At 41.6% G+C, this 18,290-nt stretch overlaps 1 protein-coding gene across 4 annotated transcripts in view; it reads left to right on the plus strand.

The window, feature by feature from the left end:
- The first annotated feature begins 6 nt into the window (after positions 1–6).
- The window catches only part of LOC109380958 (1-phosphatidylinositol 4,5-bisphosphate phosphodiesterase epsilon-1-like), a 47,628-nt gene continuing 29,344 nt past the window's right edge, over positions 7–18,290 (plus strand). For 2 of the 4 annotated variants that reach the window (XM_019639098.1, XM_019639095.1), the window contains exon 1: positions 7–166. The gene's annotated coding sequence lies outside the window, so the exon portion shown is untranslated. Of the gene's footprint in view, positions 167–212; positions 404–14,877; positions 14,889–18,290 lie in introns of those variants that run through there. The other 2 variants (XM_019639097.1, XM_019639096.1) reach the window with 2 other exon arrangements.

Genomic DNA, 18,290 nt, shown 5'->3' on the forward strand with positions numbered 1-18,290 from the left:
CGGGCTCTGCCTCCCCGGCACTTGCCTCGCTCTTGCGCTCGCCTGGCAGCAGCTCTGCCGCTGACATACAGTAGCGGGGACACTCGACGCCGCTAGCGACAGGCGCGTCCAGGGGTGGGACGCTGCACTTGGAGACTCCGGCGCGACTGGCCAGAAGAGGAAAAAGGTGAGGAAACGACTCTAGCTCGGTTCCTGAGGCTTGGACAAGGGGAGCGATGGGCTTTTGATCTCCGAAGCCAGTAGATCCGCCAAGGGAGGTCGCCTAACCCTCTGTACCTGGTGGAAGTGTGTCCTCACGCTCTCCGACACCCCACCCCCGGCCGACCCCCGGCCCGAGGAGAACTGAGGTAGGCGACAAGCGAGGGAATGCAGGCCAGCCCTCGCGTGGGCTGCAGAACACCCCGTAAGTGCCTCCTTCACTCCTCCAGATGTTTACCTCAGGTCCTCATTTCATTTTTGTGTGCACGGTGTGAAAGGTGGCCAGTACGAAGAAGTATCAGATCTTTTTGTGGCGGTGTTTAGCAGCCGTATTTCAAGGAAGGTACTCAAGAAATTGTTCCTGGAGAGATTTCAATGCATTAAGTCCTGAAAAATACAACATTGGATGGGGTCTCGCTTTAAGTGGCTCCTGGAAGTATGGCTACTTCTTCAAGCCCTCTAATGCAACCATGAATAACCTAGAGCTAGAAGCCCTCCGTGGTGGCTAAGGTTGAACGCACAGTATACATTTATGGTTTTTTCCCCCCCTTTTGCCTGGTATTTAAGCCATGAGACGCTTGGTTCAATGGACTCAACCGATTATTCAGTGTAAGAAAAATTCATCATTTCAAGATGTATCAGCATCGTTTTAAATAGTGAGCTCCCTGAATAGATGTTAATTAAGTAGGATTCACTTCACTGAAAAGTTTTCTTTGCACATGGTTCATAATCTTAATGGCATTATGCAAAATGTGCTGGTGGTTTCTTTAGATCCGTGCAAAATTAGTGCGTTTTGTGTTTCTTGTAGGAACCCGTGGTAGGAATAGAGTGGGGCCACGGCCACAGAATGGGCACAAGAGAGGCCAAGAATGCTGGGCCCCATCAAGGAGAATTTTTGAGGACCTGTCTTGGGTGATGGATGCAGGTGACCCTGTAGAAAACTGTTCAGAGGCCCAGTTGTCATTGGGGAGAAGGGAAGGTCACTATCTCTGGACTCTGTGTGCAGCCATGTCTTCACAAATACTTTCTGAAGAATGCCTGATGATGCTGACCATCTAAACTCCTTCCTTCTTCCCAATACCTTTCCTGCCCCATTTCACCACGATAAATCCTAACCAGTCTTCAGACTGAGTTTTGTTGCTGCAGCGAAGTCTTCCCTGATACCCCAGCCCCAAATAATCAACCTTCCCCTGCACTGATTCTTGCAGCACTTAACCTTCCCTGCTTTTCTGCTCTCTGCCTTCTTTGAGAGTTAATTCTGTAGACATCTCATTTTTCCTACTAAAGGCATTAACTGTGGCTTTCTTGGCACAGTGCTTGCACCTAGAAGGCCTTCTAGAAATAATGATGGGCTAGTATTAAATGTTAAGACTTTGGTTCTTCAACACAAATCTCTACTTAGAAGAAGGAGATAATATAATAGAAAATATTTAGAGAAAAGCATAATATTTACCATTCTCATTGTCCTCCATTTACAGCCCCACCGGGGAAATTTTTCTTATACCCAGGAGCTGTGCATAATAATCATCTTTGGTCCATGCCTTGAGACCAAGTAAGCAGTGAGATTGAGCTGGAGGGATGTTCTTCCAGTCTTTCTAGTAACATAAGCTCCTTGGATGTGCTCCAAGGTTGACCTGTGTCATTAAAAATTCTATGCTCAAGTGGGTTGCGGTGAAGCTAGATTCCAGTGAAGGTGGTTGGTTTTCTTTTTCTATTTGCAACCGTTCTTAGTCACAGTCTTCTCTGGGCTTTTGTTGTATACTTTAAAAAATCCATTTGATGTGCGATTTGCTACCTACAAATTTCTAAGTGAATAAAGGGACATTGAACAGAATTGTGCATGATGTTTTCTAAAGCAGAGAGCAGGGAATGTTTCTGATGCCGGGGCAAGAGGAGATATTTGCACAGAGTGAGGCTGCTCTGCGTGTGTGTGTGTGTGTGTGTGTGTGTGTGTGTGTGTGTGTGTGTGTGTGTGTGTGTGTTAGCAGCCCCTGCCTTCCACACATCTGACTGGCAAGCAGACTATATAGGACAACTGCTTCAGTCAGGGCTCCTTCTCTCTCTGTCTGGGCTACTGCTGCTGAGGGGTCAAGGGGAGATGTGGTCCAGGGAGAAGACAACAATTTAGAGCTTTTTGGTTCAAAAGGAAAAGCAGGGAAGAAGCCAGAGAAAGCAGTAACAACTTAGAGTATGAATTTGTTTGATCAAGTTGCTTTCCTCCTGATGTTTGGTTGAGATCTTGGCATTGAGCAAGTGGGAATTTGGTTGGGGAGAGGGAAGACAGGTGATTGGGGAGCATAGTACTCCCATAGAAGGGCTGGGAGGTATCGATGGAACTTCGGGAAGGATGTAGCTAAGTTATATGGTGTCCCCAAGAGGAGAGTTAGAGATGTGATATTGGGAGTAGAGAATGAAGATGTAAAGATGCCCTTTGTCATGGGTCAACCATGAGGCCTAGAAAGGAAGAGAAAACTCTTCAGTGTCATGTGGTTTTCTCTGCTCCTGGGATTCAGAACTCAGACTTGTTTTTAATTAATGCTATAATTCATCTGTGTTATGGCTTAAATAGGTGTTCATGGGCCAGGAGTGGAACCCAGACCTCTACAGCTGTGCTGCCCAGGATGGTAGCCACAAGCCACATATGGCTATTTACATTTAAATGGAAATGGGTGTTTGTCTCTCTCTCTCTCTCTCTCTCTCTCTCTCTCTGTGTGTGTGTGTGTGTGTGTGTGTGTGTGTGTGTGTGTGTGTTGGGGGTGGGGGGAGTTGGTTTTGAGCCATTCTCTCTGTAAGAACTGGTAGGTAAAAGGTCATTCATTGTGGGCGTTGGTAAAACCACTGGCCCTTGTTGAAAACTGTGGCACATGGGGGCTCATTTCCTCATAACTGTTGTGGGTAGAAGCAGGGAATGGTTTGGCCCTGTTGTGTACTGACTATTGAGCTATGGGTGGGGCCATTCTGGTGGCCTGCCAGGGTTCTGAGATTTCCTGGTCTGGTTTCAGAGGACCTGGATCAATCTTAGTTGGAAGCCTCTCCAGGGGAGACTGTCAGCTCCTTTCTTCTTTTGGGAGGTTGACTAGAATTGCAGGGCTGGTCTGGGGTCAGCAAAGGACTTTTCACTTTCCCTCCCCAAACAATGGCAGGCCTAAATGGTCCCTCCATGGATTTTTGGTCCAAACCTATATTTGCATAAATTCTTGAGTAACCCTAAGATTTCTCCTATAAGAAAATGTTCTGAATGCTCAGCCATCTGTGTGGACCTTTTAGCATGGGCTCCGCAGTACCCCCATTTTTCTGTACCCAGAGAGCATGTATACCTCTTATGGCACAGTCTCCAAGACAGCTAATGATTATGGTGCCCCCCAGATGGAATGGCATAAGGTATAGGGACAAGGCGCTCTATGGGTCAAAATATAAGAGCTGTAGAATCAAATTTATGGGGTTGACATAGGCTTTGCCGCCTACTAGCTGTACAACCTTAGGCAAGCAATTAACCTTTCCATAAGATAGTAACTTTACAGGGTGAGACCTAAGTAGGATAATTCACTTAGAGCACTTTGCATAGTGCCGGACATATAGTCAGTGCTCGAAACGTTAGCTATGAATATTGTTGATTTTTCCCTCTGGGCCTACCTAAGTCTTGGCAGTCTGTTATTGTAGGCTTTGGAGAAGCATGTGTGGTAGGCTGAACAATGGCCTCCCAAAGGTGTCCAAATCTTAATCTCCAGAACCTGTAAATATACTACTTTAGGTGAGAAAAGGGACTTTCCAGATGTGACTAAATGAAACATTTTGAGACTGGGATTATCCTGGATAGTCTGGGTGGGTCCAATCTATTCAAGAGGTTTCTTATAGTAGGGAGGCAAGAGAATCAGAGTTCCTAGTAGGAGGTAGGGGTAATGTGAGGAAGGGGTCCTGAGCCAAGGAATGCAGGCCACCTCTGGAAGCTGGAAAAAAGAAGAAAACGGATTCTTCCCTAGAGCCTCCAGAAGGAATGCGGCCCCGCCGACCCATTTTAGACTTCTGACCTTCACAGCTGTAAGATAACAAATTTGTAATTTTTGAGCCACTAGTTTTGTGGCAATGTGTCATAGCAGCAATAGGAAACTAATAGGGTGTGGAAGAGAAAAATGAAAGTGGTCAGGAGTGAAATGAAAGCTAGCAAAATAAGAAAACAATAATATTCAGTTCAAACTTGGGTACTATTCTAAGTACTTTTAAGTATTAACCTGTCACCCTTACAGCAGCCTTCTGAGATGGGTGCCTTTGTTATCTGCATATCACAGAAGAGGAAACAGGCACTGAGAGGTTAAGTAAATTGTCCAAGGAACACAGCTAGAACGGGGTAGAGCTGGGATGTGAATCCAAGCAATGTGGCACTCTTAACTGTTTCCCACACTACTCCCAACGGTGAGCATTTCTGCCTGTTACGTCTGACAGTATCCGCCATCGAATGGTATGTTACTATATGTAAGGAAAGAGCACTATTTCTATCGGTGAGGAGGAGAGCGATATAGCCACCCCCCCTCCCGCCCCATTGGTTATTGAAGTAGTTGGTACGTTTTTGCTATTTCTATCTCATATAATATGTGTGGACAGCTTGAAGCCGGAAGGCGCTGGCTCTGAGAGCAGTTCCTGTGCTGGCTTCCCTCTCATGCTCCCACCTCTGTTCCTACAGCAGCCTCCCTCGCTCACCACAGACCGCTGGCCCTGGTGCCCTGTTGGCTCTGCTTCCCACCTCTGCCTTTTTATTGGATTTGCTTCATTCCTGACTCTCTGCTCCAGCCCTGAATTCCACCTCTTCTGGCCCCTCAAATGCTCAAACTTAAGATGGTTAGTGTCAGGGCCCAGATTGTAAGGTACCTCTGTGACTGCTGTTGGAGGGGTTGTTTTTTCCTTTTTTCTTTGGTTGAGCTGGCTGTTGTTGGTTTTCTAGTTGTGCTTCTTTTGCCTCCTAAGCACATAATTCAGAGTGATATTGGTTTGGACCAGGGGTTTTCAAACAGTATTCCAGGTGTGTTTGCGGCCTCTGCTGGGTAAAGGAGATGGTGGGATACAAGGATCTCAGCCCTTTATCCTGCTTCTGTGGAGCAGCCCTGCTCTTACTCATTTTTATATCTTGGGGTTCTGCCTTAAATTTTGCATGAAAGGGAGGTTCTACTGCTGAAGGGACAAAGAGAAGAGTTTGAGATGAACTAAAACCCAAAGTCAAGGCACTATATATATGACAACAATTGTAGCCCAAAGACTTGGATCTGCAAGAAGTATCACTCCGAATTTTCTATAATTGTATTTTATAAGTTTGTGATCTGGAGCTTGGTTGTTTAGATTTGTTTATATCCTGGCCTCACTACTTATATACGTACAATTTGTATGGCCTTGTGCAAAATACTTGGACTGTTGTGGCCTAAACTTCCTCCTCCACGTAATGGAAGGGGGAATAGTAATACCTACCTAGGAAATGCAATCATTCATAATTCATATGAAGGGCTTAGAACAGTGCTTGATATACAGTAAGAATTCAACAAACACTAGCTCTTAGGATCATTTTTATTATTACGGAGTCTCCTAATGGAATGGCAGAAGAAGAATCTAGCCCCTTGTCTTCACAGGGTTCTGCCCTTTGGTGATGCTGCAGCTAGGGGTCTTACTTCCATTATTCCTCTCTCTTTGCCTGGTTGTCACTGAAGTGTCCATGCAGCATCTCAAGGTTGTTTCTCATGGGTGCAGCAGCCCGAGGTCCCACGGTCTTCTGCCAGGAAGACCTGGAGGACTTTTCTCCTTTCCTCCCCTGCCTGCCATCTGTAGGGGCCAGGATGGAACGGCAAGTGAAACTCCAGCCTTCTCTCGGCTCCTTCTCTAAGACACTTGGTCTGTAATACAGACTTATGCTCTTGTATTCTTTTCCCCCTACCCTTAGGGCTTAAGAAAATAAAACAAAACCAAACATAAACATAAACAGGGTGACTAAGTTTAAAAGGGTTATTGGCCAAACGCTGCCATTATCTACTCAGTGTTGGTATTGCTGCCAGCTTTATGGAGTGATCTGCTATGTGGTGGCCCCAGTAAAATGTGCTCCATTTAAAAAAATACTGGAAGGTCTCCTTCAGAGGGGCTGATGGTGTGTACATACAAGTCCAGACCTATAACAAAACATGGTGAGCATTTATGTATTTTTATGGCTTTGTAGGAACAGCTACATTATAATAATAAAATGGTAAGGCTGCTGCTATATTCAGAATTAAGGAAGAGGCAGAAGCAAAGAGAGACTCTGTTTTGATTACTTCACTTTAGGTTTAAACTATATAGTATCACTGATGATGGAAAATCCAGGGAATGGAAAAAAAATCATTGGGAAAAAAACACATGTGACCAAGTGCACACTATACACATCTGGGATTAAAATATCATATAACACAGTTTAATTTGGATATCACTGGAATTGGTTCAAGTTACTGTCATTTCTAAAGAAAGCCTCAATTCATTTGTTATTATTAATAACACGAACTCAGGTTTCATTGATGAACATATTTTCACCTATGAAATGTTTGCCTGGAAGAACTGAAGCACTCTTTAATAGCCTGGTTTGTTAATCTCAGAGAGGTGGATAAAATTCACTGAAGTTAAATATTTTGGCATGAAATTGAATTCCTTTTTTCTCCCCAAAGGCAGAATGAATTTGGATGACAGGGCAGAGCATGAGCCTCACTTGGTCTGCAGTTTTAACTGCTGGGGTGTGAGCCCATTCAGATTCACATCTCTGCTACTCAGCAGGCTAAACTAGTCTGTAACTCAGCCTGGTTTATTCCTATGCTTGAAGTTTTTTTTTTATTGCAGCTCCAGCATGGTTTTAAAATTCACAGTGGGGGGCCTGCCAAGTGGTGCATTGGTTAAGAGCTGGCTTGGGACACCAGAAGGCCCCAGTTCGGATCCCACATATGAGGGCCAGTGACACTGCCCTCTACAGCTAACATGCTGAACAACAGCTCAACCCGGAGCTGGGCTGCGGTGAGTCGCCGGCGATGGCATAGGCTGCAGTGGGTTGCCATGGACTACTGTATGTAGCCAGCAGCCAGCGTGAGCGGCCAGCAGCCACCATGAGCGGCCGTCCAGAAGCTGGCAACTGATGTACCTCACCTAGAAAGAGCGCAATGATGGTGCCAACTTGGGCCAGTGAAGCAACGTCCTCCACAACTAAACTGAAGAACAAAATGACAGCAACTTATCTGTTCCCTTCCCCCGATTCCCCAATGCTGTTCCCCTCCCCCAATTCCCCAATTAAAAATCTTAAAAATAAATAAATAAATAAATAAAATAAAATTCACAGTGGGAAGGGTTGGTAAAGCTTGAGACAGTGGTGAAAGAAACATGCTCAATTATGACTTAAACCTGAGAGAGGAAGGCAAGAACTTCTTGAGCTACAGGCATAGAAACTATATAAATTTGCAAAATGAACTCCAAAAAACGACTTTCCTGTGCCATCCGTGCAACAGAGCAGTCAGACAGACAGCCTTACAGGTTCTCCTGTGACATTGCCTGGATCTAGGTTTTTGATTGCCTTGTGCTGGCTGAGAATGGGCCAGGCCTCACCAACGCCAAGTCATGGGATGGCCGACAACAGGTGAAGTGTGTTCCCGACTCAAGCAGGCAAGACCAGATCAAATTAGTTACAGAGGATAAGAGAGTGTGATTATTTCTGGCCATGCTGCATATTTCTAGTGAATTATCACTATCTAAGTAGCCAGGTCTAAATGCCATTAACTGTTTCGAAACTTTGATTTCAGTAACTGGTTCTTACTCTCATGGAGGACTTACCCTTTTTCCTGTTGTTGGGTATTTAGTTGTTGATCCCCAATGTTTTTTATATTTAAATAACTCTCCATTGTCCAGATCTGTAATTCTTTTCTTTAGCACAGGGTCCTAGAAGCGGAATTACTAGATCAAGGTGTAGAACTATTTTAAAAGGCTCCTGATACATACTACAGAAATGCTGTCAGAAAAGGTTGTACCAATTTACACTTCTACTAATGATGGACTGCAGTGGTCTTTCAAGTGGTACATGAGGGAGGGACACTGGTTTTGTGGTCTCTCTCATTTTGATTTTTCATTTTTGCCTGTTTTATAAGCAAAGCTTGGTATTTCATAGTTTGAATGTGCATTTCTTTGATTACTAGAAATGAAAAACATGTATATATATATATATAGTATATATATATCTCAAGTGCTTTCTCTTAGTTTATTATTTAAATGTGTCCATTTGTCTTATTTTACTTGAGATTTCTTTAATGAATTAAGAATATAACGTACCTTTATTATATTTTTTGCAAGCATTTTCCTATCTTTGTCATTTGATGCTGTTTTTCTCAACTAGCACTTTTTCCTGGTTTACAAAAAATAAGACAAGTTAATTTTGAATAATTTGGGAAATAGAGAAAAGCACAACAAAGAAGTCCAAAGTCACCCGCAGTTCTGTCATCTAGAGTAATTACTAACATTTGGTTCATGGTTTTCTAGGGGTTTTTTTTCTGTTTGTCTTTTCCGAAATTGAGATCATGCTTACATGTTTTATAACTGCTTCTTCACCTAACTTTGTTATTTATAATTAAGTGGATTGTGTTTATTTCCACTATGGGATACTATATATAAATATTAATGAACATCATATTTTTGAAAGGTTTATCATTTTTTTAAAAAGATTTTATTGGGGAATCGGGGGAGGGGAACAGACAAGTTGCTGTCCTTTTGTTCTTCAGTCTAGTTGTGGAGGATGGCGCTTCACTGGCCCATATTGGTATTATCATTGTGCTCTTCCTGGGTGAGGCAGTTGCTCGCCAGCCATGGGACGGCTGCTCACGGCGGCTCTTGGCAGTTCACGCCAGCTGCTGGCCGCTCACACTGGCTGCCGGCCACTCCTAGTAGCTCATGGCAGCCCGCTGCAGCCTACACTGTCGCCAGAGACTCACAACAGCCCAGCTCCAGGTCGAGTTGTAGTTCCTCATCTTAGCTGTAGAGGGCGCGGCGTCACTGGCCCTCATGTGGGATCCGAACCAGGGCTCTGCTGTTCAGAGCTGGCATCTGGAGCCTACTCAATCAACATGCCATTCGGCCGGCACTTACCATGTTTTTAAAGTACAGAAAATTTTCATTTCCATATGGCAGACAGGCCTGTGTTCCATGGCCTTTAACTTTGTAGTTTTTTGGTCTACTTTCAGTGATTAACTTTATTTTTTAGCTTTTTCGGCTTTTAGTTACATTCAACTTTTCCTTTGGAGTCATTTTTTTGGGTACATATTATGATTTGAAGACCTAACTTGTTTTCTAAATACTTAATCTTTCTTAATAATATGTTTATTTTCTCAAATATTTATATTCCTTATATAATTTCCTTAAATAATACATTTATTGGATAATCCCAGGTGATTTCTAACCTAATTTTGTGTATTTTAAAGTCAGTTTTAGGCTTAAAGTGTCCATCTGTAAATTTTTGAATGGGTATCACACTGCTTTAATTATATTAGCCTTATCATATATATTAAATCACATAGAATAAGTTCTCTCTCATTATAATTATCCAAATAGTCCTTATTTTCCCTTGCTTATTTTTGCAAATTGAATTTTGAGACATTTTGTGCAAATCTCAAAAATCCACTGTGATTCTGATTGGGACTATAGTAAATCTATATAATGATTCAGGAAGAATTAATATGTTTGCAGTATTTGGTCTTCCCATAATGGTATATTTCTTAATTTATTCAAATGTTTTTATATCTCTCAGTTAAGTTTTTGTAGTAGTGTTCATATTACTCATATATTTCTTACTTATTTTTTAAAAAATGTTTTATGGTTTGGATGTAATCCACTTAATTTTTTAGCTGATTCTCCTGACCTTTCTAGGTAGAGAATTGTATTGTTCACATATAATAATTGTTTCTCTTTTAAATCAAGTTCCTGGACATTAAAGAGTAAAGATAATAGACTTTTAAATTTTATTCCTGACTTTAATGGAAATGCTTTCCAAATTCACTAGTATGATGTTGGCTTAAAATAGTTTAAATCATTTTGATGAAGTAGATTTATATTTATAGATTTTTTGTTTAATTGAAGGGAGTTGAATTTTATCAAATGCCAAAAAAGTAATCTTTGAGATGCTTGTATATTTTTTTCACATTTGACCTAATGATGTGTTAACAAATTTCCTGTAAAACATGTTTGCAATTTTGTTGTGGCAGTTTGTTATCATTTTGTTAATGAATTATACAGCTCTAAAATAAAGATTAATCTAGAACCCATTTAGATTTTACTTTGGATTTTTTTAAAAAATAGCTATATTTTAGCCCTGGTCACCAAAGGGTTGTATTAAAATTAGCTTGCTGCTCCTGAGTATGCATAGATTGAATTCCAGGAGACCCCCAGCACTTTCTTGAGAGTGACAGGGGCAGCTTCAGATGGACTCAGGAGCTGGGGGTCATTGTTTATGTGAGCAAGAGTAAGGAGAATACAGTACCCACCATAGATTGGTTAATTGAGGATTGTGCTCTGAAGAAAGTATTACTGTTAATCAAGGGTAGTCTCTAAGTTTGCTTATCCTGTGAGATGAAAATGAAATACCTTTTTTCTTTCTATCATTTTTCTTTTTTTTTAACTGGGACACTCTCATTTCTTTGTGCTCCTCGTAAGATAGGCAGGATTGGAACTCTACTATTAGAAGTTAGGCACCATCCTTGAGGATCCTAGACACTGAATGTGGATCTTTTTTATGGACTGATGGGATGTTAAATAGCGAGGCAGCAAACCTAAAAGCCAAAGCTTGGGCTGCATCACTACCTTAGAATCAATTAATAGTAGTAGTCAAATTGAATGTCAAGTCTTAGTTAAGTGAAAAGTTTTTTGTGTGTTTTGTTTTGTTTTAGTGTTTCTAAGGCATATGGAAAGAAAGAGGGAAAGCAGTTACAAGACTTAAGAATATTAAGTGGCTAATACTTTAAGTTTGTATTCAACCATAGCCTATAGGCCTGAAAAACTGACCCAAAGATTTAGCTACATGTGGATGTCTTTGTGGAGAAATTGAGGAGAATTTGAGCCTCGGATGTAAGGAGGTAGTTGGTTGTCTTTTCATCTTGGCTTTCTTCACTCTCTTGCTACTTATATCTTGTCCCCCATTCCCTGTTTTCCCTTTTTTTCTATAAGTTTGTTTTCTCTCCACTTCTTTTCTCATGTATATTCAGTAGTCATACATTCAGCAGTCATTTTGAGTCACTCCTGGATGTCAGGCACTATGCTGGCTGATAGGGAATGCTGGTGAGTAAGATCTCCACAGTCACTGCCCACCTGAGCTGACCTGAGCTAAGTGATAATGCAGGTGAGAACCTAATAATTTCTGTAATTTGTGAAACAAGATGTTACTCTCTCTCTTTCTCAATTTGCAGACATTTATTTATTTATGGGAGGGTAGTATCAAACACCATGAATGAGAAATCTTTTATAAGTTGTAAAATTGGACAATGTTTTGTTGATGGGGCTTTGTTAAAACTCCACAACTTGACTCATGGGAGAGAGACTTCTATTGCTGTTACTTGGTATTTTCTCTAAGGATAACATTTTCAGCTTTTCTGAAGATATTTCTTTTCAACTTGAAGGATTTGGAAACAAGGGCTGCTGGGAATGAAGGCAGCACATTCCAAAGAATAGACTAGAATGCACAGGAGAGGCAGCAAAGGCTCCCTTTGTGACTGGCCCTGTTCAGCGCAGAGGCTTGGGGGAGAACCTGGGAGAATGCCCAGGACATTGTTTGCTGTTGTGCTGAGGAGGGCATTCAGGTTCACCTGGAGTAACTAGTTCACATAAATGCCCTGCTACTGATTTTTTGCTTTATTACGCTTTTTGAAATTTGGACTGTTAGTTGGTTCTGTAAAGAGGACGTTGACTACATTCCTCATTTTATACACAAGATTTGCCATTAAAGATCTTTCAGCCCACCCAGGGAGACAATGTGCAAATACCTGAAATTGTCCCTGCCCTTACCAAGAAACCTCTGAGTCCTGGGCCAGTTGCTGAATGGCTTGAGTCCAGGAGAGGGAGCTCTGGGCTGGAGTTTTCTGGTGCAGAGCAATGGCTTGACCTGGGTAGGGTATGGCTTGATGGAAAGGATGGAAAGGCGTTTCTGCCTGGGAAGAGGTGAAGCAATCCTTAGAAAGCTTGTTCACAGTAGAGCATTTGTTGGCCAGGTGGGCAGGGTCTCCTTTGAGGCCCTCTCTTTCCTTGCTCACCCCACATATACCTATGTTGGAGTTTCTTAGAGTTTTGACATCCATCTCCATGAGTTGAGTTTAACCTTTACGTCAATGATTCCAGACCTCCCTGCAGCCTGCTTCTCACTCTTGAACTCCAACCTGCACATCTATCTGCCTGTGTGACCTCTCCCCAAAACTAGTGTCTCAAGTTTTCCCAAACCTGTTTCTCCTATGTTCCTCATCACAGTGAAAAGAACCTTTATCAACCCACTTGCCAAGACCAGAAACCTCAACCCTCTGAGACCATCCCCATGGAGTCCATTGTTTCTTAGCACTGGGGGCTTCTCCTTCCCAGTACATCCCACACTCTGCTACCTTCTTTTCTTTCTTTCTTTCTTTTTTTTTTTTTACTTTATTGGGGAACAGTGTGTTTTTCCCAGAACCCATCAGTTCCAAGTCAAGTTGTTGTCCTTCAATCTTAGTTGTGGAGGGTGCAGCTCAGCTCCAAGTCCAGTTGCCATTTTCAATCTAGTTGCGGGGGGTCGTGGCACCATTCCATGCAGGAGTCGAACCTGCAACCTTGTCGTTAAGAGCACGCGCTCTAACAAACTGAGCCATCCAGCCGCCCACCGGCAGCTCAGCAGCAGCTCAGCTCAAGTCGTTGTCTTCAATCTAGTTGCAGAGGGCGCAGCTTATTGGCCTATGTGGGAATTGAACCTGCAACTCTGTTGCTCAGAGCTCATGCTACCTTTCATTTTTTTTTAAAGATTTTTTGGGGGAATTGAGGGAGGGAACAGAGTTGGGGAATCGGGGAAGGGGAACAGACAAGTTGCTGTCCTTTTGTTCTTTAGTCTAGTTGTGGAGGATGTCACTTCACTGGCCCATGTTGGTATTGTGATCATTGTGCTCTTCCCGGCTGAGGCAGATCAGTCGCTGGCCATTGGATGGCCACTCATGGCACCTCACGGCAGCTCACAGTGGCTGCCAGCCGCTCACGGTAGCTTACAGCAGCCCACTGCAGCCTACGCCATCGCTGGTGACTCATGGCAGCCCAGCTCCTGGTCGCGCTGTTCATCACCATCTTAGCTGTAGAGGGCGCAGCGTCACTGGCCCATGTGGGATCCGAACCAGTGGCCCTGCTGCTCAGAGCTCACACTCCCAAGCCAACTCTTAACCAATGAGCCACTCGGCTGGCCCATCATTTTAATGTCTATATTTCCCAATAAAGCATGTGCTCCATGAAGCCAGGGACAGGGACTTTTGTTGGTGTTCACTTCTATTATATTCAGCCCCAGTACAATATTGAGCCTGTGATAAAGGTGCTCAATAAATGCATGTTGGTTGACTGTTTGAGTGGAGCTTCCATTCTACCTCCTAAATATCTTTAGTCGGGCACACCCTGGCTTTAAATCCAGCTTTGCTGTTTACTAGCTGGGTAACCTTTATTAAGGTATTCTTTAAAAATTTATTTTGAGATAATCTTTGATTTACAGATTAAGCTATTTTTAATCTCACTATGCATCAGTTTCAGAATCATTAAATTGGCATATTTACAGTACTTACCTCATAGGTTCGTGGCAAGGATTAAATGAAATAAAGCCTGTAAAACATTACTATGTTTGATACATGGTATAGTCTCTACTGTTACAAAGGTAGGTTTGAAGCTAGAATGTGGAAGGTCCTTGATGCAGATGAAGAGGTGTGTGTTGATCTTCCAGAAGGTGAAGATCCACGGAAGTTTCCAACAACGTGGTGGAAAAACCATGAGCTGTGGAATCAACAGACATGGTTTCAAATAAAAACTACCACCTAATAGTTGTGAGGCTTTTCATAGTTCCCTAACCATGCTCAACTTCAGTTTAAAAAATTAAAATTAGGATAACAATACCTTGTACCAGGAATTGTTGTAAGTTATAAATGAGATGGCATATGAAAAATGTCTGACACTAATTTTCTTATTAAGTTACTGTCTTTTCTCCAGTGATAAGCTCTGGGTTCTGTTAAAAAGAGATCTTGTAGCCCAGAGGCTTGTCTTTGGCTCAGCCCATTTTAACATTTTTATCAAATATTTGGATGAAGGCATAAAGGCTTATTTCCCAAATTTGCAGATGACTCAAGGTTGGGAGGATAGCTAATACAATAGGTGAGGGAACGGAGGCTCAAAATGACCTCAACAGGCTGGAATGTTGGGCCTACAGCAAATGGGAAGTCAGGCATCTAGGAGGTAGATCAATGAAGTCAGGGGCAAGGAGACCATTCAGTAGCACAGTTTACTAGTCCAGTGACGAATGGAAAAGATCTGAACTGGGGTGGTGTCAGTGGCAACAAAAGGGAGTTAACAGTCGGGGAGAACTTTTTAGAGAGATCATCAGTATATGACAACTAACTGGGTAGGTATATGGATAAAGAGGGCTATTGATGACTGGGAAGTTTCCATTCTGGGTTCCTGGGAAAAAGGAGGTGCCAGTTAATAAATAGGAAGGAGGAAGTTAAGCGGAAGAATTGAATTAGGGAGAGGAGGGAGGACAGGAGTCTGATTTTGTACATGAGGTGTTGGCTCTACTCAACAGGAAGTTGGAAAGTCAACTGTAGCTCGTGAGAGAGGCTGTGTCTGGAAAGAGGCATTTGGGAGTTCTCCACAGAGAGGTGATAGCTGAAACTGTGGGTGGGAGGGGTGGGATGGCCAAGGTGTGGCCAGTGCTATTCAGAATCATTAGCATTGTTGGCTCTAACTTGAGATAAGGAGGATCAACAAACCTTTGCCCAAGTGGGACTAGTTCCACTGCCTTCCTTCACTCTTTAACTCATTAAAGCAAAGTTCTACAGGATGAAAAAACTCTCATATAATAATTTCAGGTTTTTAAAAATTGTATTTTCAATTTTTAATTATACAATATTTCAATACATTCTTGATTGTAAAGAACATAAACACTGCAGATAAAAATCAAAGCCTCTATTAATCCCTGTCCAATTCTTCCTTTTTTAGAAGTAAGCACTGTTTGAGTATGGTACTGGCATAAAAACAGGCACATAAATCAATGGAACAGAATAGAGAGCCCAGAATTAAATCCAGGCATATATGGATGGTTAGTCTATGGCAATGGAAGCAAGAATTTACATTCGGGTAAAGATAGTCTATTTAATAAATGGTGCTGGGAAAATTGGACTGACACATGCAAACAAAAAAATGAAACTGGACCACCTCCTTATGCCATATACAAGAACAAACTAAAAATGGATTAAAGACTTAAATATAAGACCTGAAACCATAAAACTCCTAGAAGAAAATATAGGGTCTAAATTTGCAGACGTTACCCTTAGCAATATTTTTACTGATACATCCCCGCAGGCAAGGGAAGTAAAAAAAAAATGAACATATGGGACTACATCAAACTTAAAAGTTTTTTCACAACAAAGGAAACCATCAATAAAACAAAAAGGAAGCCTACTGAATGGGAGGAGATATTTGTCAACGAGATATCTGATATAAGGGGTTAATATCCAAAATATATAAAACGCTCATGCAACTCAACACCAAAAAAACAAACAACCCAATGAAAAAATGGGCAGAGGATATGAAGAGACATTTCTCTAAAGAGGACATACAGATGGCCAACAGGCATATGAAAAAATGTTCAACCTCACTAAGCATTAGGGAAATGCAAATAAAAACCACAATGAGATACCACCTTACCCTGGTCAGACTGGCTATCATCAATAAGTCAACAAACAACAAATGCTGGCGAGGTTGTGGGGAAAACGGAACCCTGGTGCACTGTTGGTGGGACTGCAGACTGGTGCAGCCACTATGGAAATCAGTATGGAGGTATCTCAAAAAACTGGAAATGGAACTACCTTATGACCCAGCAATTCCACTCTTAGGTATTTATCCAGAAAAACCCAAGACATTAATTAGAAAAATTATATGTGCCCCTATGTTCATTACGGCGCTATTCACAATAGCTAAGACTTGGAAACAACCGAAATGCCCATCGGTAGATGACTGGATTAATAAACTATGGTACATTTACACAATGGAGTGTTACTCAGCTATAAAGAAGAAGGAAATAGTACCATTTGCAACAATATGGATGGAACTAGAGAACATTATGCTAAGTGAATTAGAGAAAGACAAATACCATATGATCTCACTTATACGTGGATTCTAAAAAAATTGAATAAATGAGAAATGTAAACAGAAATAGTCTCAGAGACACAGAGGAAAAACAGAGTTGCTATTGGGAGGGGTGGGGATTAAGGAGAAGGGGAAGGGACGAGACAATACAAATTGGTAACTATAATATGGCCTCAGGGATAGAAAAGAGAGTCTGGGGGAACATAATCAATACTGTTGTAAATATTTTTTAGGGGGCCAAATGGGCTCATGTCTTGTTAGGGAAACCACTTCATAGTCGGTGTAGAGGCCTGACCACCACACTGTATTTCTGAACTGATGTTGAATAATATTGTATGTCAACTATAATTATATATACATATAGTCACAGGATGTGGAATAGAGTGTGGGAATGGAGTCAATGGAATTGTAATAGATAAGTATGACATCGGGGGTGGGAGGGCAGTAGATGGGGGGGTTGTTTTTGTGTGAAGGGTGAAAAGGATAACTATTGCATTGTTCTGTACACCTGAAACTAACAATAAAAAAAAAAGTAAGCACTGTTTGGTGGATATTCTTACAAACTTTTTTCTATATATTTATATAATTATACACACATACATTGAGTGTGTGTTTTGTTTTATATAAGTGAGCTCATAATATGTGTGGTTCTTTATTTTTATTTTTAAAAATGAAACAATATGTCTTGGAACTCTTTCCATGTAAATTTATCTAGTTCTAAGTCATAAAAAAAATCAGTTTTCCTGGCTATTGTACCATGTCTTGTTTAATCATTCCCTTGTTGATGGAATATACTTTGTTTTCAACTTTTGCATCTGTCTATCCTACAGGTATTTATTGCTTGCAATGTGTAGGAGGCTGCCCAGCAGAAACTGGGATATGTTGGTAAATGGTAAGCCAGGAGCTTACAAGCTATCAGGGGCAATGAGAAGCACCTAAGGGAGAAGGCAAATAGGAAATGCTACTTGTTAAAGTTGCCATGTGCTGTGGTGGCTTAGAGGAAGGAGACCGTATTCATGCGGGGCTGCAGAAGTAGATAAGAGAGGCTGAACTATTGGTCTTAAATTTTGCTGGATGGAAACACAGGTGCATAATTGAGGTGTACCCTACTACTGCCCCTTAGTACCCTAGTCCCATCACCTTCTAGGTGCCAGCTACAAATATGCCATTGACCTTATGACAGGGAATTTCTGTGTTAGGCTCTGCCACTTGCTGTATTCAACCTTGCCAGGACCCTCTCAGTGCCATTAAGCTGGAGGAGCTGGGAGTAGTGGGGAAAAAGTGAAAAAGTGAGTGTATGCTAATGAGATGGGGATTTTCACCTCCATTTCTGGGTCCAAGCCAAAGTTGGAGTGATTGATTTGGGGAGGGGTGGGTTGGGTTTGAGAATATATATATACACACACACACACACACACACACACACACACACACACACATATAAATAAATAAATATAAATATATATTTTTATATATAAATTTTTATATATGTATATAGATATATATGTATATACACATATACAAATATAAATATATATTTAAATAAATGTATATATATTTTTTTACAAATGTTATCAAAATGAATATACGAAGTTTAAATTTTCCATTTTTGAGAAAACTCACTGAAGGGCCTCACCTTGTCATAAATAATTTAGTTGCATTCTGTTTGGATGGTCTTCAGGGGCTTCTTGGAAGCCCCGGAAAATATATCCCAGAGAAAATGTACA

The sequence above is a fragment of the Hipposideros armiger genome, unplaced genomic scaffold (assembly GCF_001890085.2).
Source record: "Hipposideros armiger isolate ML-2016 unplaced genomic scaffold, ASM189008v1 scaffold_42, whole genome shotgun sequence".
In the NCBI taxonomy this organism is placed as follows: domain Eukaryota; kingdom Metazoa; phylum Chordata; class Mammalia; order Chiroptera; family Hipposideridae; genus Hipposideros; species Hipposideros armiger.